Raw genomic sequence first — 24,703 nt, forward strand, 5'->3', positions numbered from 1 at the left:
ATGCAGCAGCCTAGAGTCCTGTGCTCTTGTGGTGTGCACAGTGCAGTAGAGAGGGACAGAAGACAAACTGAACATGCAGAAATGCCACTTGGTGATCAACATCACTGGAGAAAAATAAAAGGTAGAAGGAGACTAAGGAATAGGAGCAATTTTAAATATGGTGACCAGGATAGATGTTACCAAGAAAGTGACTTCCTGAACAAAGACCGGAAGTGGGTGGGGCTGCCACCAGGAGCCAGGCCCCATGATTTGTATGTACAAGGCCTTCTGCACTGGCCTGATATGGCCTAGGTGGATCTTTTCTCTTTGGATGGGGCTTGGCATAAGAGGTTATGTCCAAAGGTAAATTCCCACCCCCAAGCTTTAGAAGTAGCCATGCCGAAGGACCCCATTCCCTACTAATGAAAGGGGCAGGCAGGGAGCCTCAAGGACAAAAGCCTTGCTCTCTGCCTGCCTTCTTAGTTTACTAGTTTATCTTCAGTGTGAAAACAGCCCTGGCATAGGTATCCTCCATCAGTCCCCATACTGCAGTCACTCCCCTGTTAAGAGTTTCATCTGAAGAGGTACCTTCAAAGCTCAGGGGGGCATATATCTCAGACCCGATTTCATAGATTTATAATGTCTTTTGGTTTTAGCACAGTGCTGATGAGGTCATTGTCGGGGATTTAATTCCACACTGCGTGCAGCTTGATTGTGAACCTGACTCTAGCATCAGGTAGATTTGAACTGGGTACCAACCTAAGCATACACTTGGTGTCTGACCTTTCATAAAGGTCCATTTCACCTTCTGAACAGCATTTACTCTTATTTACTTAACACATTTCAAAACAGTCTTGTGTAGTCCAGGATGGACTTAAACCTGATCTTACCTTCTGAGTGATGGGGTTACAGGCATATGCCACCATGCCTAGTTTTTACAGTAATAGGTAGTAAACCCAGGGCCTTATGGCTGCTAAGCAAGCACTCTAACAACTGAGCTATAGCTCCAACCCTGATTTTTCATCTATAAATGAACCTAAAATATAATACTGTCCTGGTAGGGTTGTCAAGGTTGAGGTTGTGTTTGTAAAGCACCTAGCATAGCCTGTCACGTAGTAGGTGATATATAAGCACACGATTCTATTACTGAGACCATGCTGAGCACTCTGTACACTCCAGGAATGATGCTAGGTGCTGGGAGAAGTAGTGAGAAGAACCAAAGTTACAGAAGGACCAATCTGCCTGTTCCTCTCATAGGTGCTGATGCTCAGATCTAAGTGCCTCACTCGGAAGACCTTAAATCTAGGGGGATGAGCATGTAGTATGATGTCCACAAGACCCAGGCCAGGGAATATTTCTGGCTGGTTCGGTACAGTGCCCATTCCCTATCCCCCAGTGCCAGGTGGAAGGACTGACAGTGGAGGAGAGGGGTCCCCTGTCAGCATTTTTCTCTTTACTGTCCTCAGTTTCTGGATATCGCCAATGCACCATGTCCCTCCATTTGCTTGGGAAGTGGCTTCTTTTCCCAATCAAATTCTTCCTATGTATTTATATACTTTACAAATTTTGTAATGCTGGGGATAGGATCCATGGCTGGTGTACAAACTAAGAAAGCACTCAACCAACTGGGTTACAGGGCCTGCCCTTTTCCTCTTATCTTTTGCATTTAATTCTATTTGTTACCAGCCCATTCACTGTCCCTGTCCTCAGTCACTAGTAGTCAAAATGGTCAGTTCATTTCCATGTTGACCAGGAACCTGGATTAAATCTATACCTCACTGGCCCACAGGGCATCATTTACTGAATGGAAGGCAAGGAGGGAGAGGAGAAGTCTGTATTCTGACTGATGGATAGGGTTCACTCACATAGGACGATGTTAGGAAACCCACAGCTATTTGGTACATGGCACAATGCAAAATGTTGCAGCCTAGACATTTTGGCGCCCACAGGGAACGGAAGGACAGTGAGAGCCACATCAGACAAAGGGGCTTACATTGAACTGTCAAGGAGATGGAATTAGTTACGTGTCAGCTGGTAGCAGGAACCAGTAGGTGATAAAGAGTCAAAGAGATTGCTCTGGCCCAGGCCAGAAGACAAGCACCCAAGATGGAGGCCTGAGAGGAAACGAAGGAAAGGCATTGAGGGACTTCGGGCATGAAGGCTTCAGAGACCCTGTGTGTAGCCCTTGTTCTCCAACTCTCAATCTTCTCTCTTTCTAGCCTTGATCTTCAGCACCACTCCTGCACACTTCCTCGTCTTTAGACCACTTGCCTCCCCGTTATTTCATCTGCAAAATGAAGACGCTCCTACTGGAGGCAGGTGGTGTTGCCTCTGCGGTCTAGCATTCCACTTCTGAGATCTGATTCAATGAGAAGTGATGCCCAAGGCTACCCTTCCAGGCCTGGCCCTGGCCTCCTGAAAATCAATACCTCCTGAAGGAAGACTGATGGTCAGGGCCTGGCATTCTATGATGCTGCTTACTGGGTATAATGGACGAGACTATTCTGTTTGGCACTCAGGCTGGAGTCAGGCAGGGACGTCAAGCCTAGAATGTTGCCTTGCTTCAAGAATCAAATGGCTTCCTCTCAGCACCACAGTCCCTTGAAGATGAGAGAAAGGCTAGAAGAGAAGATCTTTGATGTTGTTCAATTGAGAAATTCATCAGGACGAGCAAGCCCGGAAATGCCACAGTGAAGGACTCCACAGTGGGCTGCACTGGCCCGACCCTGGCCTGGACTTTGTTTTCTGATGGTAAACGTCCTCTGACATAAACACAGGCAGAGCAGGAATAACAACATCCAGTCCTCAAACAAACAAAACAGGAACGGAACCTGTCTTGCATGGGGGATGGCTCATGCCGCAGGGATACAGTTCAAGGGCCTTCACTGTGGAATTTCCTGCCTGGAGCATGATGGATTTTCCATTCTTGTCCTCAAATGAACATTGACTTTAGAGCTTCACAGATACTAAGTGGGGGCTCAGTGAAGCCCTTTGGAAAGTGAGCAGCCTCTGGGTACAGTCGGGGTGAGGGGCATCTCCTTGCTTGATTCAGGCATGAATGGATGCTGCTACTGGTGAATCCTCCAAAGCACTATGGCACCCTTGGGTACCTGAAGATGGAGCTTGAAACACTTTTTTCTACCTGCTCTTGGATGACTTCTCCTTCAGGCCATCCAGACAACCTCTGCCTTCCACAAGATGCCAGCCAGGTGTTCTTGCATCAATCCCTGATTCTGCTTATTCAAGGCATAGCTTGTATCACCCACCCTCATACCATTTGTGCCCATCCCAGAGGTAGTATGAATAGTAGCTACAGCATAGAATCTGCTAAGTTTGATTCTAGTTCCAGCTCTAACCAGCTGTGTGGCCTTGAGCAACACACTGAACCTTGCTAAGCTTCTATTCTGTATCTGTTCAATGGGGATGGTAAGGGTACTTACTTCATAGGATTGTGGTGAGCCTAGATTACTCATTTGCAGTGCACATAGAAAAAGACAGCACGGGGCTGGAAAGAGAGCTCAACAGCTGAGTACTTGTAGCTCTTGCAGACGACCTGGGTTCAGCTTCCAGGACCCCTGTGGTGGCTTTACCACCATCTGTAACTCCAGTTCTAGGGGGATTCAATGCCTTCTTCTAGCCTCCATGGGCACCAGGTGCATTCAGGTGCATCTACATACATGCAGGCAGTCAACATACAGACAGTCAAAACACACATGTTCAATAAAATAATTTTTCAAAAGGCAATCTAATAATACAGTCATCGTCTTCATAAAGTATCAATAACTTGCCATCCCTGCCTTCCTTTGAAGCCCAAATCAAATGCCATGTTCTGACCCACTTCAGGGGAAATGTCCCCCCCCCCAACCTTTTAACTGGATCTTTCCTGGAGAAGAGTTTCAGGTTGCTGTTCTCCTGAAGGAAGAAGCTAAGATTTTCTGCATGCACTGATTTTAGCTAAAGATACTTGAATCAGGGGAAGGCTTTGCCATTTCCCTTATCCTGACCCGGGGAGGGTTTTGATATTCTAGTGGGTCTTAGGCATTGGAGTCATCAACATGGATGTGTTCAGGTCAACAACACACATTTACTCAGGACTTCATCTCTTCCCAGAACGATGTCATGAGCTAGACTTACCCGTCACTATCAAGTTGGGAAGATGTACATGCCAGTGATCCTTCGTCAGAACAGCAGACCTTGGAGAAGAGTCCAAAGGGAACAGAGTGAAAGTGCGTACCAAGTGGTCTCCATCACACTGACCCCTCTTGGTGATCATGAGATACCCTGAGCCAATCTAGACAGCTTTCCGCCTATTCTCAGCTCAGAATTGTCAGTACTTCCCAGAAAACAGAAGTGGCATCCTTCTCAGACAACTTACTCGGTTCCTGGTGTGCTTGTACTGCCAGATGCTGTCTGCTTCCTTTCACCCTTCCCGCCTCCCCAAGGATTCTAGACATACTCAGAAGTCCCTTGAATCAGGCCCTTTATCTAGCAAGGCTGGACTTGGGCTCTACCACCCTGCCGAGCTATTTTCTCAGTGTTCTCCCGAGTCCCTGTGTCCTTCAACTACCCTGCTATCTGATTCCTGTCCATTGCACTCTTGAAGTGACTTCTCTGTAGGCTTCAAGTGATTGTGCTTTCTTTTGTGCATTTTGCAACACCTAGCATGGTGAGTGGGGATGGAGATTGGCTTTGTGTGTCAAAAGCTTCCTGAATCCTTTTATTATTATTCAATTGTTAAATCAAGGGAAGGGGTGGGAGATAGTAATCAAATCTACAGTCCCTCTGTTCTTTGACTTCGCATTTCTAACCACTCAAGTGGATTCCTAAGCTTTCCCCAGGTCCCCATGACCTTTAAGACCTAAATGGCATTAATTAGCCTCCCTTCACCTCTGTGCCAAGGTCAATGACAAGAGAGTCCTACCCATGATATGTGAATTTCACTGGATGTGGAAATAGGGAAAGTGCACCTTGTGCCCCTCTTTGCCCCCCCCCCAGTTCCTGTGGTTTTTGGGCATGGTCTCCTACCACAGTGACCAAGGTTTGAAACCTTGGCCCTTCCTCAGTTCTTCCCAAGCACACGATGAGAGAGCAAGAACTTCTTTCAGGAAGTTCAAGAGCTTGAGCTCTTGAGCTCTTGGGGGAGTACCCAAGCTTCCTCCATCTGCCTGCATCTTCCAAGTCCCTTTCTCCACTCTTCCTTGCCATTTTCCTTCAAGATTTCCAAAGTGATTCCAAATTCTTCCCTTGCCTCCAAAGGTCTTTGTACCTATTATAGGTATGAAAGCCAGGGACGAGCATCCTTTTTCTACCCTTAAAAGCAGACTTCAAGGTTTTTGCCAGCATACCCCTACTTCTGTGGATGCTGGTGCTAGCTGTGAGGTAAAATATCTTCTCCATCTCATTATATGAGCAGGCTCCTTCTCCTTTCTGTGCCTTAGTTTTACAATATGTAAAATGAAAAGAACCTCTAGCTTGGCCCTGCTTAATAGAAATGCAATGCAAGTCGCATGTGTAACTCAAAATACTCTAGTAGCCTCACTGAAAAAGCTTAAAGAGAGGAAATTAGTCCTTCCACCCTCTCGTGCAGTAATGGTGAAGCTATTGTGGGAATTTTTTTCAGTGTTATTGCTATACAGCTGGCACATAATGAAGTACACATATTGAAAGTGTGTGGTTTGATGTATGTTAGCATCTGGGAAACCATCGTCACAATCAGATAGTGAATGTATTCCTCCGCTTCAAAGGGCTCCTCCTGCCCCTTCGCAATTCTTTTAAAGTTTATTTTATTTTTGATTTGTGTGTATGTGTACACATGGCATACATATGCATACAGGTGCCTCTGGGATCCAGAACATGGAGTTGAATCCTCTGGAACTGGAGTTACAAGCAGTCAACCTCTGACATGGAACCTGAGAACTGAATTCAGGTTCTCTGGAAGAGCAGCAAGTATCCTTAACCACTGAGCCATACCTGCAGCACCCCCTTTATATACTTGGTAGTCTATTTGATTATATACAAAAATTTAAATGTCATCATCTTAACATATAATCAGTATAGAGTATTAATGAAATATTTCACATTATTTTCCTCAAGCAAATTCTTCTACTTCTCATATATATTTGTCTATTAGAGAACATCTTTTCTCTTGCAATAGCCACATTTCAAATGCTCTCTAGCCAGATGTGGTTGATGGTAATGGTTCTACACAGCAGAAGTTTAATTGATTTCTAAGCACTTTTTCCTCTGGTTTGAAATCCCATGTATTGGACCATTAAGTCTCAGTGCAGCAGTGTTGAGGAGTGAGGCTTACTGGCAGGTGCAGCCACCATGAATGGATTAAAGGAACGCGTTTGTTTTGACAGGAGTATGCTCATTCTTATTAGAGTGGCTTTTTTACACTGTGGTTATTTTGCACATTGTCACTTGCCCTCGTGTGAAATCATCCATACAGCACTGAAGCACTCAAGTCCTTGCCAGATGCTCTCAGCATGCCTTGGGACATCCCGGTCTCCAGAACAATGAGAAAAATAAGTTTTTCTCTCCTTTGTAAATGACCAAGTCTGCGGTATTCTGTTACAGTAACAAAATAGACTATGGTACCGGGTCTCATGTTGAACGGTTCTAAGGTGTCTGATCTCCAGCAGAGCTCACCCTTAATTTTGGTCCTCAGCCACTCGATTCTCTGAATCAGCCCAGCTGACCTGCTGTAAGTCAACAACAGCTTGTTGTTGTGTACCTACAAGGTGATGAGCAGGCTGCTCCCCTGTGCTCTAAAGATGTTCAACCAAGGGTAACTGTTATTGTATCCACACCTGAGGTCATTCCTACCCCGACAGTGTTCAGGTGTCTGCAGAAGGACCGTCTAATATAGGGTCATTCTTATATGTCCCTTAAAGGTCCACGTGTTAAGACTTGGTACCCAATATGGCATTGTTGCGACGTAGTGAAACCTTCCAAAGATAGGGCCTACCAGAAGGAAGTTGGGTCACTGGGAGCTGCATTAAACAGACTTTGTGTCACTGTGACAAAATACCTGAGCAGGTAACTTACAGGAGAAAAGAATGTGTGGGCATTGTCTTGATTGCTAATAGGTGCAGGAGGGTCCAGCCTACTGTGGCAGCACCATCCCTGGGCAGCTGATCCCAGGTTGTACAAGAAAGCTAAGTATGCAAGCCAGTAGGCAGAATTACTCTGATTTCTGTTTCAGTTCCTGATGAGCTCCTGCCCAGACTTCTTTCAAGGTGGACTGTGACCTGGAAATGTAAGTCCAATAAGCCCTTCCCTCAAGTTGCTTTTGGTCAGATCACTTTATCATAGCAACAGAATAAAGCAAGTATCCTCCCTGAAAATAGCCTAATGGACACTCCCAAAGGTGTGTTTTGCTAATTACTTAGGTGCCTCTCAATCCAGTCAAGTTCACAGTCAATCCCAACCGACATAGGGGTGCTACTCTTGCAGGAGACTGTGGGACTCCGTGTCATCTTCTTGCTTTCTTTCCCTTACCAGGGATGAGGTGAGCAATTCTCTCCGTTGCATGCTCCCACAATGGTGTGCTACCTTGCTACGCACGGCCAAAATAATGGGGCCAATTGATTATGGACTGAGAGCACTAAAATGAAACAGACCTCTCCTCTTTACAATGTGTTTATCTCAGGCATTTGCTCTAAAAATGGGAAGTTTTTTTTTTTTTACCACGGTGAGAAAAAAACCAAGAGGTTCTTAAAGAGAAAGGCTTCAATCTGCCTGTGACTAAACACTGTTCACTGAAGCACCCACAGAGAAGACGGAGGCTGAGCAACGGATGCAGATGCACATCAGTGAGAGCAAGAAGGTGCGCACACCTTCAGACAGATGCCCTCCTAGCCGCTTTGGGCAAAGGTGGAAAAGGGCTACATAGGCAAACACTTTCCTTTAGGCCACGAAGGCACTCTACTCTGAGGTAGACAGTTTGCCTGCCTTCCTCTGGGACTGGGTGGGGTGGAAGAGTGGACGTGGCTCACCGGGGCCTACAACTCCAGAAGTTCTAGAATGGCCTTTGGGGACCGGATGGAAGTTGCAGCTTTTGCTTTTGCAGCTGCAGTGGAAGTGAAGAAAGCAGGAGGGCATCCTGAGGCGGGAAATGCCGATCAGTGTCATCCCCAGCTGCTTCCGTCTTCTTCCTTCAAGGATTCCTTAGCCTCTCTGTATCCCTGCCAGACCCCTCCCCTCCCAAGTTCTGGCCAGCAGCTGTGCATTCCCTCTTTAGGGCCCACGTCACAGATCCTCTGAGAGGCTGTCAGCTCCCCATTGTTCTTGGGGCTTCTCCGGCATTCCTTTGGCTCATGAGGGGAAATGCCAGAGGCTTGGCCCCCACCTCCTCAGAGATGCTTGGCCTACTAGTCACCAGCACTCCTGGCTCCTCCAGGGACACTGGGAGGATATCACTCGATCCTGGTGCCAGCCATACTAAGGACACCTGCTGGCCACAAAGATGGACTCTCTGGGGCTAACTAGGCCTTTATGCCTTGGGCTTACCCTTATCCTGCCGAGCATATCTTACCTCTCTCCCCAGAGCATAAGCACACAATTAGCCCCACAGTCACACCCTGCCTTCTATTCCCAATCCTACCCACATCCACACACGTCTTCACACACTCTCATATGTTCACTCTTATCTGATCTATTATCTGGGAAACACTCAGGAATGGCAGGGCCGGATGCTACCTTTGCTGTAGATGTAGAACTGAGCCACATCTAGGAAAACTTCAATGACAAAAACGCAAAATATTCTGGATAGAGGCTGTCCCTAATGCCCAGCTGCTGCACAGCCCCTTCAGGAAACACGAGAAAAATCCAATTGTCTTAATGTGGTTCTCAATCTGTGGGTCATGACCCCTTGAGGGTCAAATGACCCTTTCATGGGGGTTACATGTCAGATTATTTACAATTCATAACAGTAACAAAATTCTAGTTATGAAATAGCAATGAAAATAATTTTATGGTTGGGGGTCACCGCAACATGAGGAACTGTATTAAAGGGTCACAGCATTAGGAAGGGTGACAGCCACTGTGTAGACCATCAACATGAGGAACTGTATTAAAGGATCACAGCATTAGGAAGGGTGAGAACCACTGTCTAGACCATCAACATGAGGAACTGTATTAAAGGATCACAGCATTAGGAAGGGTGAGAACCATTGTGTAGACCATCATCATGAGGAACTGTATTAAAGGGTCACAGCATTAGGAAGGGTGAGAACCACTGTGTAGACCATCATCATGAGGAACTGTATTAAAGGGTCACAGCATTAGGAAGGGTGAGAACCACTGTCTAGACAAACATGAGGAACTGTATTAAAGTGTCACAGCATTAGGAAGGGTGAGAACCACTGTGTAGACCATCATCATGAGGAACTGTATTAAAGGGTCAAGACATTAGGAAAGGTGAGAACCACTGACTTAGAGATTACAGTTTCATGTGAGGAAAGCAATAAAGAAATAAAACATATAGTATATCATGGTTAGTGGTGTAGGCAAAAAGCAGAGAGGAAAGAGGACTTTAGAGGAGTATTTTTATTTTAAAATCAGGGCGCTATAAGGAGGCATCATTTAAAGCAAATATGCAAGAGGACATTCTGGACCAGGGTGGTAGCGAGTACAAAGGCTGTGAGGTGGGACTGTACGGAGTGGACAGGGACTGGCCAGCAAGCTGCTCTGTTTGGAGTGGAGGGCCTAAGATAATGGCAGAAAGGTCAGGCTAGAAAGCATTGAGACTAATTCTGAAAGGGTCATTTGTCATCATACTGAAGGAGATGGGTGCTAGCAAAGGATTCTGGGCAGACACCTAAGCATAGACAGTCAATGACCATTCCAGGGAATAAACTGAAAGGTCGGAGATAGGAAGACCGAGCTCAAGCCTTTTGTAACACTCGAGGTGAAAGTTAGTGCTGTATTAGTTCACAGCGGGATGGTGGGTGTTCAGCTACCTTTCTACTGGGATAAAGCACCATGATCAATACAACTTATAAAAGAAAATGTTTAACAGCTAAAGATTTGGCATCTATAACTGTAGAGCAAATGCTTGGCGGCAGAAACAACCAAGAGGTCGCATCTTGATCCGGAAACAGAAGGCAAGGGGGGAACACTGGAAATGGTGAGTCTTTTGAAACCTTAACGCCTACCTTCAGTGACATATCACCCCCCCAAGAAGGCCACACCTCCTAGTCCTTCCCAAACAGTCCCATCAATTGGGGAACCCAAGTTTTCAAACATATTAGCCTATGGGGGGGCATTCTCATTTAGACCACTACATTCCACTCCCTGGTCACCCTAGGCTTGTAGCCATATCACAATGCAAAATGCATTTAGTCTAACTTCAGAAGTTCCCAGAGTCTTTCACAGTCTCAACACTGTTTAAAAATCCAAAGTCCAGGTCTCTCTTCTGAGACTCAAAGCAATCTCTTCATTGTAACCCCCTGTAAAAAATCGCAAAGCAAATTACATACTTCCAACATACAATGAATGGCACATAATATATATTATCATTGCAAAGGGAAGGGATCAGAGCCTACTGAGGAAATACTGGGTCAAAACAAGACCAAAACCTAGTAGGAAAAACTCGAAATTCTATCATTCCTGTCTGATGGTTGGAGAGTTTTAGATGGCTCCACCCTTCTGCCTCTGTTGCCTTCAATACACTTCTCTTTCATGGGCTGGTTCCACTTTCTATGTGCAGCTCTTGTTGCCATGCATTTCACAGCTTTGGCACTTCTAACGTCTTGGAATCTCCAATGAAATCCGGGTTTCACTTACAGCTTCATGTAAAGGCCTCTCAGGGCCTCCATGCAGGGACTCCCCCTGCCACATGTCTGGCTTCAGTGGTTCTCCTTAACCACAGAAGCCTCCATGACCCTTTCGCTCAAGCACCCCTTTATGAGTCTGAAGCTAGCCCTACAAGAGTAACACTGTTGGGGTGCTCACTTACCCGCCTTGAATCACATTCACAGTGGCTTTGATTTGTTTTTCTTTTCTAAGAGGAGAAAATCCCTTGGGCCTTTTCCTTTTACAAGTTGGAAGCTTAGCTGGAAGAGGGTCTTAGCCTGGGGGCACCCCTCCCTTTATTCCAGTGCTTATCAGGCCTCTCAGTCTCTTCATCTCGTTCAGCACAACCCTGGGTGCCTACATTAAATTCCCTGGTGCTTTTCCTCTTCAAACAGTGTATTCTTAATTTATGTTTGCCCCACTTCCTCCTTTTCATTGTATACCTACATAATAACCACAGTGTCTTGAAATCTCCTTTGGCAAAGAAGTCAGTTCACTACTTTTTATTTAGTCCCAGGCAAATTCTTAGATCAAGGGCAGAAAACAGCTACAATCTTTGTCAAAATATCACAAAAATTGTCTCTAGCCCAGTTGCTATATTGTTCCCCTCTGAAACCTCTCAAGCAAGGCCTCCACATTCCACATTACTCTTAGCACTACTGTCTTCCATGCTCCTACTAAAATGGTCCATCAACCTCTGTTTTCAACATTCAACCCTGTTTCTAATACAAAGTCCTCCATATTCCTCCAAAAACAACATGGTAACGTTCTTCAAAGCGACAGCCCATTCCCTGGAACTAACTTCCATCTTAGTTATTTTTCTATTGCCATGATAAAACGCCATGATCAAAACAATTTATAAAAGAAAATACTTAATTTGACATGACTTCAGAGGGGTAGAGTCCATTAACATAGACACAGCAACAGGAACAATCAAGTGCTTCCATCTAGATCCACAAGCAAGAGACAAAGGAGTGACACAAGTCTTCTGAAATATCAAAGCCTACCCCCAGTGATATACCTCTTCCAAAGTCACATCACCTAATCTTTCCTAAACAGCCCCACCAACTGGGAGCCATGTATTTAAACATGTAAGTCATTTTCATTCAAAACGCCACAGTTAGTATGGTGAGGCATAGGCAAGATTCTCCATATAAAATACTTCACAGATTTGTGCAGAGGCCATGCTACTCCATATAGCTCAAATTTTACCATATGTGCAGCTGAAATGAGCTTGTGTTTTAATACTTTTATAATGCATTGCATCTATAAGCAATGTAAAAAGTGGTTTTATGAGTATTTGAACTTTATATAAAATGGTATCCTGTTGCAGAATATTTGTTTACACTGTAAAGATGTGTCTCTGGCTAAGGTACTCAACTGAGAGAGACTTCACTTCCAAGCTCAACCACATTGATCCTGGCAGGAGTGTCCTGGTATCTGTTGGTTATAGGATGGAGAGTCTCAGTAACTTACTGGGTTTTGGCAGCCCTTGGTACTTTGCCATGTAGAACTCTCCAGAGCGTAGCTTACAACATGGTAACTAGCTTCCTCTGAGCAAGGAAAGGGTGGTGAGAGAATACGAGAAAGACAGGTATCACTGTCTTATAGCATAGTCTTACAAATGCCTCCCTATCCATCTTACCATTGTCCATTAGTTACCTTTCTAGGTTCAGCCTACAGTCAAGGTGGGGTAGATTGGACAAAGATACGAATGCCAGAAAGTGGTGCTCTGAGGACCATTAGAACCAAAAGGGGCTGCTGAGACCATAAAGGAAGTTGAGAGGGGAGAGTGGCATCAAGAGATAGGAATGTGAGAATAAAAAAATGAAGGCATATGGTTGAACACCATCTAAATGAGAAGTTTGGTTGTGGAAGAACATTGGAGATGGACAAGGAATCTCTGAGCACATTTGTGGGCCTAGGAAGAAGGGCAAGGAGCTGGTCAATGGAAATACACTTCAGGGCATGGAGGAGAATGGTGGAAGCCAGAAGAGGTAGAAGGGCATTGCGGTATATAATTGCCCCCATAAGCTCGTAGGAAGTGGCACTATTAGGAGGTGTGGCCTTGTTGGAGGAAGTGTGTCTCTTTGAGGTCCCATATATGCTCAAGCCACAGAGTGTTTCAGACCACTTCCTGTTGCCTGTAGGATCAAGATATAGCTCCTTCTCCCATTCTCAGTTCCTTCTCCAGCACCAAGGTTCCCTGCAGGCTGCCATGTCCCACCATGAAGATAATGGTCTGAACCCCCTGAAACTATAAGTCACTCAAATGTTTTCCTTTACAAAAGTTGTCAGGGTTAGCCAGGCAGTGGTGGCACATGCCTTTATTTTTTTAGTTTTTGGTTTTTCCAGACAGGGTTTCTGGCACACACCTTTAATACCACCACTTGGGAGGCAGAAGCAGGTAGATCTCTGTGAGTTTGAGGCCAGCCTGATCTACAAAGTGAGTTCCAGGACCACCAGGGCTGTTACAGAGAAAAACCAAAAATCAAAAAGAAAAAAAAACAGTTTCTGTGCTCATGGTGTCTGTTCACAGCATAAAAACCCTAAGACAGACATCTTGTCATCCCCTATGAGTATTTATAAGCACAGTGCAGCTTAAAGTTATCACAGATCCATTCTTATGTGAACCTCGTGTTTACATAGTGAGACTGGTAGGCTATCACCTCAATTTCACAGATGAGGAAGCAGTTACAGAGAAGGGAAATGGCATTCCCCAAGTCATATACACGATGGAGACATGAACCAGAATGGAGAATCAGGCATTCTGCCTCTGGGTGGTTCAACTTCAGTGCTGGTTCCTGTGTCCCAGCTCAAAAGCGACCTTAGCTGTCGTCCTTGTGTCTATGAGGATGAGGCACTGTCCTCACAGCACAAAGAACTGAATTAAGAACCACATCTTAGGTCCATGCAGGAAAACAAGCAGGCCATAACTCAAAAACTAAGACACTGGGGGTAAGAAGGTGGTGTGTTGGGAAAACCCTTACAGACTGGCCTGTTGAACTTCAAGCCACAGGATTTAGTTGGGCTTGGATGAGACCTAATAGTATATGGGAGATTAATGCCAACCAACAATGCCTGCAGGGACAACAGGCAGGCAGGCAGCCCTGCTTGGGATCTACCTATTATATGCCCCCCCAACTGCTCAGCCTCTCTTGTTCTTCAGGAAGCTGATAAGCACAACACAAGACCTAGTAAGCACTAGGCACAGCTGATAGGTTGTTTTCATCCAGCCTTTGCCTGGACTGCAGCATAAGTTTACTGGTGAGATTGGGGTCTCCTTTTGGAACCTCTACCTTAGGCCACATACCTGAGCTGACCTGGCCTTCCACCCTTCCCCAGGAGACAGAACTAGAGCCCTTACAGTAGCCAGGGAACCCAGCCCTCCATGATTGATCTTAGGACAACCCAGTAGAAACACACTTGACTGTGCTATCAGGGGGCCCGGAGACTATGCAGACTCTCATGTTCTAGAACAGAAGTACAAAGCAACAGGGAGTATGGCTCAATAGTGCAGAGCCACTGGGGCAGGGCAGAAGCTCGCTGCAGCTGGAAGGAAAGAGCACTGGGCAGCTGCAGTAGAAATTCTCCTGTGCAGTGCTAGAGTTGCTCCAAAGGACACTCAAGGGACCATGAGAGTAGTACATGTTAGGTGTTCAACAAATGTATCATAAATAAACACAAAACCCTGCTCTGAGTCCCCATCAGTAAGACTAGAATAGACAGTCGGGGCTTTCTTCCCATGGGACAATAGGACAACTCTGATCAGAAAGTGGAGTGGTGGCAATGGGTGGGACATAAGTGTGTAGTCATATATTACTTATGATTAAAGCTTGACTGAGGATTTAGAAAAGCAAAGTCAGTCTCGAGCTATAGAGATCAGGCAGTGGTGATACGCACCTTTAGTTCTAGAAGCCAGAAGCTAAATAGTAGTAGTACACCTTGAATTTAGGATTAAGAGACAGATGAATCTGAGTCCAAGGCCACCCAGATCTACACAGGAGTAAAATCAGTCTAAAAGAGAATTATAGCTCACACCTCTAATCCCAACATTAGGAAAGTCAGAAGCAAGGATCAGAGGCATTCATTCTCTAGCCAAGCTGGGGAGAGGTCACAGTCTGAGGCTTGGTGACAGCTTGTGGAGATAGGATCAGCCCGATCAGCCCATTCAGCCCCAGGTAGAGGTAAGAGGTTAGTGACCAGCTGCTTTGCTTTTCTATCTTCGACTTGAAGCTTCAAACCCAGTAACAGTCTCTGGGTCTTTTATTTTTTTGTGTTACATAAGTGGGAGGGAGGAATGTCCCACCCTTGATGGGGATAAAGAGTTTCTTCACTTCTCCTTTCTTGTGACACTGAGATGTGAACCCAGAACCTCACACACACACTGCATGAATGCTTGGCCACCGAACAACAACTACAGCACTTCTAGGCCTTCCATTTTTGTTGGGTGTATCCTTGGTACCAAGCATCAACTCACACAGAGAAAGCTAACATGGAAGAGCTTTATAAGTAGGACCTAGCAGGACCTCCATTTTCCAGGTGAGGACAATGGCCTTTAGCCAGTTCCACACCTTGCCTATAGGCACACAGCTGCTTAGTAGCAGAGCTGGAACTGGAATCCAGGCCATCTGGTTTGACTGTTTCCATCCTGGAAAGATGCTTGTAGTAGTGCTTGCTGGTTCTGCTGGCCAAGGAGCCACTCTCATTCAAGGCCCCTTAGAAGTGGCACAACAGGGCATGATTTGAGGTTGATGGAAACCCATACTTCTCCATACAACCTGTACATGCCAAAGTGTTTGAAGTACCTCCCTCTTGGCCTCCTGTCAAAAGGGAAAGATCTATTTTCTCATGAGGGTCTCTGACCTTTGTAGGAACAGCAGAGCTTTAAAAACACCAAACCAGGGTAGAAACACAAAGGAACAGAGGAAAGATGTCCTTATCTCTGTTCATAGGCACCTACTATGTGACTGTGAAGCAGAGAGAAGCAAAAAAGTGACCCCACAGCAGAAAGAATTCAAGGGAGAACTATTACTTAAATTAAGTCCAATGTGCTGGTCTTAAGAGATGGGATCCTGGACTGGAGAGGTGACTCAGCAGTTAAGAGCACTTACTACTCTTCAAGAGAACCCAAGTTTGGTTCCCAGAACCCAGGCTAGGTGGTTCACAACTGCCTATAGCTCCAGCTCCAGGGGATCTCATGCCTGTGGCATCTATGGGCAAGACCTTCCCTCATGTTTCCATACCCATATGCAGATATATTTACACATCTTTTTGAGGTAAGTCTCAAGGGTCGAGCCCTCAGGGACTGGAGACTTAAAAGATGACTAGAGAAGGATGTTGGTATCCAATTCTTCACTTCTGCCATGTGAGGACATGTTGTTCCTCCTCTCTGGAAGACTTTGCAACAGGGTGCCATCCTGAAGCAGACAGCAGGCCTCACCAGGTACCTGACCTACTGGCACCCTCCTCTTGGATCCCTAGCTTCCAGAGTTACAAGAATTAAATTTCTGTGGTTGATGAATTATCCAGTGTTCAGAGTTTTGTCAGAAGCACCCAAAGGGTTCAAGACTGGAATAATGTTCAGATAGGAGCTGGAGAAATGGCTTTGCAATTAAGAGCACTGGTTGCTCCTTCCAGAGCATTGGGTTCTAGTCCCAGCATCCACATTGTGGTTCACAGCTATCAGTTACTCCAGTTTCATCGATCCAACGCCATCTTCTGACTTTCATGGGCATCAGGCACACATGTGATACACAGACATACATGCAGACAAAACACCCACACACATAAAAACTGAAAATAAACTTTTAGCGGAAAAAAAAGACTATTCAGGTGGAGGGAGGGTGCACCCTGAGAAAGCTCAGTGCTGACAGAGTCCAGGTAAAGTCCTGGAAAAGTCACCACAAGCAGCCTGTATACTTGGTCAGCTGCTGTAGCGCCAAAAAGTTGGGAACTGCATCCACCAAACAAGTCCATGCATTCAAGAAACACGGAGGTGATTGTGCTACTACCTGAGAGCGAAGGGATTACACAGACCTTTTAAAGCAACTTTGTTATTATGGGTGTGATGTGCATGTAGGTGAACGGGTGCCAGAGGACACGCAACAATCAGTGGACAACTTTGCTGAGTCTGTTCTCTGCTCCCGCCTTTACGTGGTTCCAGAAATTGAACTCAGGTCAGTAGGCTTGCACAGCAAGTGATTTACCTGATGAGCAATCCTGCTAGCCCTACTAACCATTTTTGTCATTGCTATTTTAGTTTAGTTTTATTTGAGACAAGGTGTTACTCTATAGACCAGGCTGGCCTTGGATTCTTCATACCCCTGACTCAGCTTCCCAAGTACTGGGATTTTAGGTGTGTATACCACACCCAATCAGTACAAACCTCTGATGCAGCGGATGCTCATACACCTTCCTGAGTTTCCATGGTAACTAGAAATCATAGTAATAAGATCATGTGCCTGTTATGGCCTGCAGTGCACAGCATTGCGAAAAAATAATGCTCCCTGCTTTAGAGAATAGAGTTGTCCTCCAGTCCCCCTGACAAGGCGGTCTATTGTATGTGGTTATTGGTGGGGGTGGGGGATGGGAAGCAGGTATAAAGGGTCTCTAATGACTTGGATGAATCCACATACTTCAGTTCAGTGTCACCAGAGAGAGGTCATAGGTCAGCACTGTCCACAAAATTCTCTGCTGGAGCTATTAAATAGCACCCTTGTGAAGAGATATTCACCCAGGTTGGTACACTGAGGTTCAAGTCCCCTTCCTTTTTCTCCATTAAATGGAGCCAACCATGTCTGCTTTGGTGGTATCTTATGAAGGCATCACTTTGGCTAGCACAGAAAGAATGTATTAACCTACTGGCTAGCACACAAGTATGGAAGTCAGTTCTGGAAGATCCATCCTAAACGTTTCTGCCGGGCCCCACGATGGAACCTTCTCTCCTCCCAACACACCTTTATTATAAACTGTAGGAACAAGCAGAAAAACTAAAAGTCAAAAAGTCCAAGCAAGAGGTCATCCAGAAGTTCATAGCATCTGATTTAAGAGAAGTGACACTACAAATACAAGAACCCTGGGGATTTCATTCTGGCTTTAAGCAAGTCACTCAACCTCTCTGGTTCTCAGTCTCTCCACATAGGGAACTCAAAATGGACCTACCCAAAGGTGAGACTTTTCTAATTGTGTTCCACAGAACAGTAGGTGCCTCAGGAAGACACTGGAAGAATGAGACGCCATGGTTGACGCCGAGAGCTTGATCTTGCTTTGATACAATTTATATGTGCCATGGCTTTGGAAAGAGTTTGGAAAGTCTGGCCTCATGTTCTTGGCTTTGTTCCTCGAATACATGAACTCAAGTGGCCTGAGAGCAGCCTCAGTAAGAGAGGCATTGGACCCCAGAGGTTCCCGAAGCTCTATTTGCTCCTACACCTATCAGGCCAAGCCCTGTTCCTGTCCCAGGCTGTTTCAACCATGTTCTCTGAGAAGCAGTGTCATAAGCAGAGTGAGACTGAGGAGGGGAAATAAACCTGGACCTTTCCTTCCCTCTAAAAAGGAATGGCAGGGGTCAAATCCTAAGCACACTGGGTTAGGGGGCCCACCTTCCAGGGTGTTCTTTGCTAAGGGTGAAGTGTGGGGGCCTAATCTGCATTCGGGACAAAGCCAACAGGGTGTTTGAGTGTTGTTGTCATAGAGACTCAGAAAGGTGTTATTAGCATCTTTTCAACTCAGCAGCCCTGTGTGGTCCAGTCCTGTGCAATCTTAGCAGTAGAGCGCCGTCACCCTGGCAACCCATTAGCCTAGTGTTGTTACCATGGAAACCCTAGCAAGGTCGATGGGCCCAAGAACTTCCCCCAAGGAGATATGCTCTGGGGGATCCGCCCTTGGCAGTGCCTACTCCTCAGGTCTCCCAAGTGACAGTGGCCTGCTCCTCAGACACTGGAGGCATTTAGGGTATTTTTTCTGGACTGAGCTCAGGTTCTCTGCGACAGAAAAGAATTTGGCCTTAGAGTGGCAAGTCTATGCTTTGTTACCATGGAAATGCTGCTTTTAAGGATCTCAAAGCAGGAATCAAAACTAACTCTTCCAGGAAATTGAGGCCAGCCAGAAAGGAGGCTGTGGGCTTGCCCGTCACACTCTTAGAACCCATGCATTCATTTGGCATTAGTGAGCACCTATTAATACTGTGCTGTGGATGTTCTGGGTTAGAACTAGAGAGAAGGCCTGATTATCCACTGTCCTCAACTGAAAAGACTATTGAGGCAGACAGAACCATTTTAATTTCCGCTTCAACTGCCACAGAACCTTGGGCAAGTCACTCATCCTGACTCGTTCTCAGCCACTGCATCAGGACCGTGAGGGAGCAAAGAAGCCTAGGTGCCTTGGAGGATTCTGTGATCAGGAGACAGATGTGACTGAATGACAGCAACACTCCTGCAAAAGAAAAGTGATGCCAAGATCGCTCTCTGTGACGATGCACAAGGAGAGCATTTCCTATAACCTACTCCACACTTGTATCTCCAGGGAACTTAGATAACTGTGAGGTCTGGGTCACTAAAACTTGGCCGGACTTGCCAAAAGAGTCTATCAGTGTGAAACCAAAACAGGCTCCATTGAGAAGTAATGAACTCCTCATTACTAGACGAAAGCAAGCATAGGCCAAACTACTACTCAGCACAGATCGTATAAACTGTTAGATCATAGTAGTGACTTCCTGGAGGTAGGTTATGATCTTTAAATCTTGGCACAGCTTACTAGCTGTGTGACTTTAGGCAATTTGCTTAGGCTTATGGAGCCTTATTTTTCCCATTCACAAAGGGGGTGAGAGTTTTACCTGTGGAGTTGTCCTGGGGATCCATTGAGTCTTGTAGATATAAAGCACACAGAATAGTACCTAGTACACATCAGTGCTTGATAAATATTGACTTGCCTTTTGGTATGATGGTTCTGGTTAAGTTCCCACTAAGTGTGGGATGCTTAAGACTATATATAGGCTGCGCATCCTCCTGCACCATCCAGGAAAGGAAGGCATCCTGCCAAGGACAGGGCTCTGTGCTGCTGACCCAGAGGCTTTGGACTCTTCCATTTGCATGCTTCTAGTAGTGACTTTTCTTTTCAGGTTGCTCTTGGTTTCCGTGTCTTCACTGAGCCTAAGGACCCCAGCAAGGGTCCACAGTATACTTAAGGGAAGTGAAGGTGGATGATGAGGAGAGGTCTCATTATCTATCGTGCAGAGCTGGCATGACAGCTTCCTTTGTCACAACATCACTCAGACCTCAGGACCGTCCTATCGAGAGCAAGGACAGCAGATGAAAAGAGCAAGGTGTAGGGTAGGAGAAGAGCCAGGCCTGGCAATGGCAACCCGAGGGAAGCAGCTCCTCCCTGCTCGTGCTTGTGCATGAAAAAGAGTCGCAGCCACAGTTAGGGGAGTGGAAGAGAGGAACTCCTAGAAATGCTCTGGGTGGGGCTGGTGGCCTTTACCCATGGGGAAAGGACAAAGTGATGCCTGTGTGTGAGCATTTACTTGAAGCTGGTTTCTAGAAGTCCAGTGGGCTTTTCCAGAGCTCCCATGTCTCTGAGCTCGCCCGGAAGCTTTCCCTTTGAGTGAAGTCCAGGGATTCATTAGGATATATCTGACACTTTTGTCCCAATGTAGTGACTCAGATACTCAGCTAATGACCTCACCAGGGGATTTTGCTTGCTGAGACTATGCAGGGTGGGCTAGTATTTTTAGAAGAGGCTTGGGAACAGGAGTGATACCCTAACTCATGTCTCCCAAAGCTCTGGATTAAAATACACACAGTACCTGGAGTGTGGAAAGTAGGTGGAGTGACACCTTTGAAAATCTTGGTTAACTATCGTGGCCCAGAAATGTTCTGTAACCAGAGTGTTCTCTGGGCAGAAAACACCCTATACAGCTTCATCAGCACAGACAGGGGCAGATAAGAGCCCAGGGAATGGGACTTAGAGGCTAGACACACTCCTTGCAAGGTTTCCCCAAAACACATGCAATAATATCTGCTGTTGTCTGGAGAAGGTATGCAGTTTCCCTTAGGCACTGCAGGGTGGCAGATGGGACCCTGGTGTGGAAGAAACCACCAGTGGTAACATGGAGTTCACTGAAGGAAGCAGTCATTGAGGGCCAGAAACCAGTCCAGAACAGCCCTGAAAGGAGACCACAAAAAAGGCATAACTACTGCTCTTTGGCACCCTTAGATGTCAATCTCTCTCCGTGTTCCAAACACATACTCTGCTCAAACACAGTTCGTGTAGTCAGAGGCTGCCGTAGTCGTAGTAGATAGATCGGAAGCAAACAGCCATTGAAGAATTCACCGGCAGGTGTGGAGCTCAATGGAGAAAATATCTCTGCGGTTCCAACATTACACCAGCAGGGGGAAGCCTCTCACGCCACACCAGATTTCATACAAAAACTGAGCAAGCAGGCTGGACATAGCCCCGCTGAGCCACCGGATAGGATCGCAAAACTTAGAAGCGTTTAAAGTATCCTGCCAGCTTGAAAATTGGCCCAGGTGCACTCAACCACACTCTCCTGTAAGGGAAGGGGCATTGCCCTTCCTAAGCAATTGGTAAAATTGATAAGAGCAGCTGAGACAATGCCTTAACTACCATCAGGTACCTTGCCTTCCCAGGCTAGGGTAGGGAAAGGAAATCAGTCAGCCTGTCAGAGTCCAACGGAATCTCACTGGGCAAAGTCAGTGTCTCACAACCTCCTTTCCTCACCTGGAAAGTGGCTTTAAAAAGAAATCATGTCTATCCCGTCCTACCTCGGTGTTTCAACAGGAGCTCTGGGCTCCTTCTATAAGGACCTCCCCTCCTTTTTGATCCAGACTTATTCCTGGGGTCTCATCTTCCAAGTCTCCTGTTAAGAAGCCTTCTCTGACACCAGGATAGTCCCCAGAGAAACTGCCTAGAAGCCCTCATCTTTCTTCCAGGGCCCTGTGGTTAAACATCTATTGCGATTTTGAATAACCTCTCTGTCTCTGTCTCTCCCTCGCTCCCACCTTCCCTCCCCTCTCCCCTCCCCCTCCCTCTCTCCAAGTTATATGGAATGTGATGCATAATAGGCACTCTATACACATTTGGCAAACGTTAAAATTTCTTTTGGGGGTGAAATCCTAAACTTAATGCATACTAAGCACATACTCAACCACTGAACTCTATCACATGCTGAGAAAAGAATTTCTATAGCTTTCTACACCTATAAAACACTTTTGCATGCAAAGCATGAGGGGTATTAAGCACCTGCTGAAGGAAGCAATATTTTACACACTCAAACATGTATGCATGCACGGATACTGGCTCATGGCATTGTACCAGGCTTTTTGTTTGGGGCCACCAACCAGCTCCCAAATCATGACACAGAGACTTCTTAGTCTTGATGCCTGCTCTAGCTCAGGCAGGTTTCTGGTTAACTCTTTTAAATTAATTTGTTTCCCTTTAACCACCTTTTGCCTCAGGGAACGTTACCTTTCTTACTTTCACTTCGTATGTCCTGCGGCTGGTGTCTGCCTGGCTTCTTGCCCGAGGCCTGTCCCTCGTTCTCTGCCTCCTTCTCTGGTTCCTCCTCGTTCTTCCTTTCGCAGCCCAGATTTCTCCTATTTATTCTCTCTGCTGCCTAGCCCCGCCTATCCTTTCTCTGCCTCTTTAATAGAACAATCAGGTGCCTTAGGCAGGCAAGGCGAGACAGACTCAACGCCGCTTTTCATGCAACACATCTTTTCATAATAAAACAAATTCAGCATAAACAAAAGTAACACATCTTTACGCAGTTAAAGTAACATTCTGCAGCATAAACAAATGTAACACATCTTTGCCTAGTTAAGATAATATTCTACAACAGTGGCACTATACCAAACATTTTAAGTTCAGAACTTCGGTTAGTGTAAGCCTACAAAGGACGATTGTGATTTTCATTTCAGAAAGGAAAACATTGAGGCCCGGGAAGATGGTGTGATGATCCTGTCTCCAGTGCTATTGCTTCCTTTAAAGCAAACACACTTTAGTTCTGAGCTCACCTAGATATGTCACGCAAGACTCTTACACTAGTGGGTGATTTAGCTTTTCGATGCCCCATTTCCTCGGCTACAGAATGGGATTGTGATGGAGACTAAGGCAAAGCAGGTGGCCCATGAGAAGCACTCTGGAGTTACCTAGTCACGCCCTCCTTCAAGTGTCACTTTTCTGGTCTGTAAAGATGGAAGGGTTTGACTTACAAAATGACCTCCCAGGCTCGTCTGCTCTGACCTTGGGATTCTTTATGGCTAAGACAGGGAAACCACCTGTAGATTTTCCTATGCAAACAGATGAGGGGAAACTGGAACTCCAAAAGATGAAGTGACCTGTCTGGAATCACGCAATCAGCTACTGGCCAAGCTGAGGTCGGATCTAGAGCTCTGAACTTGGGAGCTCCCTCGACTATGGCCTACCAATTCTTCAACACCAAAGAAGACAGGAAAGCATTTTGTTTGCACAATGGGAGGAGCACAAGGAGGTACCAGCCTCCCTGGAGTAAAGGAAAGTGGTGTCGACCCACAGAATCCAGCAACAGCCTCCCTCTCAAGTTGGAGTTCACGTCCTACCCTATGTCTATTTCGTCTCCCAGACCAGAACTTCAGCCATGGGACAACAGCCCAATGCACCTGAAGCATTTCAGTTTGCTGGGATCCACTCTATAAGCAGCGTTCATCCCCAGGTGCTTCAAAGCCATCTAGCTACTCAAGCTGGGGGAGGGGAGAGGCTGAGTCCTAAAGCAGCCAAGGAAAGGCATGGCCAGGATGCCTGGAAAAGCAATGCAGAGGCAGATTCAGGACTGGAACCTAGGTTCACAGGCCCCGCTCCTTAGAGGAAGGACCCCTAACTACTAAGTAAGTCTCCTGGAGCAGGTGTCTAGCCCGACAAGGTCATCTCAGGGTCCCCAGATGGAGGGCTAATATTGAGTGCTTGGCATCTTTGGAGAGGCCTTCCAGGCTGCAGCCCAAGCCAAAGCTGGCACAAGGGAGAACGCTGTGGGTCGAATCTGTCCCTGGAGAAGGCCTTGTGTGTTGTCCAGGAGAGTTGAAGTTTCCAGTGACCAAGGCACACTCGCATGACATGCAGACCATTTAGGAGCAGAACAGTGAACCCACGCTGAGGCTAGCCCTAGGTTTAAAGCTTGGCTTGCCAAGTAGAGCTACTCCATGCACTTGAACAAGTAGTTTCACCTCCTCAAGCCCTTTTCCCTCCCTGTATAGAGAGGAGGTAATGGTTTCCCTATTCACCTCTCAGGGCTCGTTTGAGGCTGAGTGCACATAATAACTGCACCTGTTTAGTGAGCCAGCCCTGGGAGCTGAGGTCTGTGTGGAACACTTCACGTGTTCCTAATCACAGCTGGGAAGTAAGCAGCAGCATCCAAGGCAAGAAGGAAGAGGGCTCACCTTGGCCATGACCTTGCCTTCCAGGATTTGACCCATGATCTTCTTCTTCTTCTTTCTTTTCTTTTCTTTTTTTTTTTTTTTTTTTTTGCTTGTTGTTTGAAACAGGGTTTCTTTCTCTCTATAACAGCTCTGGCTGTCCTGGAACTTACTCTATAGACCAGGCTGACCTCAAACTCACAGAGATCTTACCTGACTCTGCCTCCTGAGTGCTGGGATTAAAGACGTGCAGCCCCACTGCCCGGCTTGACCCATGATCCTGAAGTCATGCTTCTCCTTCCACTGGAAGCACTTTGGGACACTATTATCGCATCCCGGTTCAGTGATCATATTGCAGTCAGTTGATGACAGTCCCTCAGCTGTACACTTGGCTGCAAAAAGTTAGTCTTCCCGCCTTGCCGCAGGTGAGGCAAAAAAACTGGCTGATGCTTCCTGAGAGAGGAGTTGGCCAAACTCTGGCCTGCCACCTGTTTTTATAAAGCTTGGTTGGA

The 24,703-nt window shown here is 46.2% G+C and overlaps 1 long non-coding RNA gene across 1 annotated transcript in view; it reads right to left on the bottom strand.

Moving 5' to 3' along the window:
- Window positions 1-22,380, bottom strand: part of LOC110342162 — a 44,609-nt gene extending 22,229 nt beyond the window's left edge. The window contains exons 1-3 of the long non-coding RNA XR_002384167.1: window positions 22,270-22,380; window positions 4,114-4,172; window positions 3,420-3,648 (exon numbers count right to left, since the gene is read on the bottom strand). This is a non-coding gene — a long non-coding RNA (uncharacterized LOC110342162). The remainder of the gene's footprint in view (window positions 1-3,419; window positions 3,649-4,113; window positions 4,173-22,269) is intronic.
- Window positions 22,381-24,703: the final 2,323 nt, after the last annotated feature.

Source organism: Mesocricetus auratus, unplaced genomic scaffold (genome assembly GCF_017639785.1).
Source record: "Mesocricetus auratus isolate SY011 unplaced genomic scaffold, BCM_Maur_2.0 Super-Scaffold_100003, whole genome shotgun sequence".
Taxonomy (NCBI): Eukaryota; Metazoa; Chordata; class Mammalia; order Rodentia; family Cricetidae; genus Mesocricetus; species Mesocricetus auratus.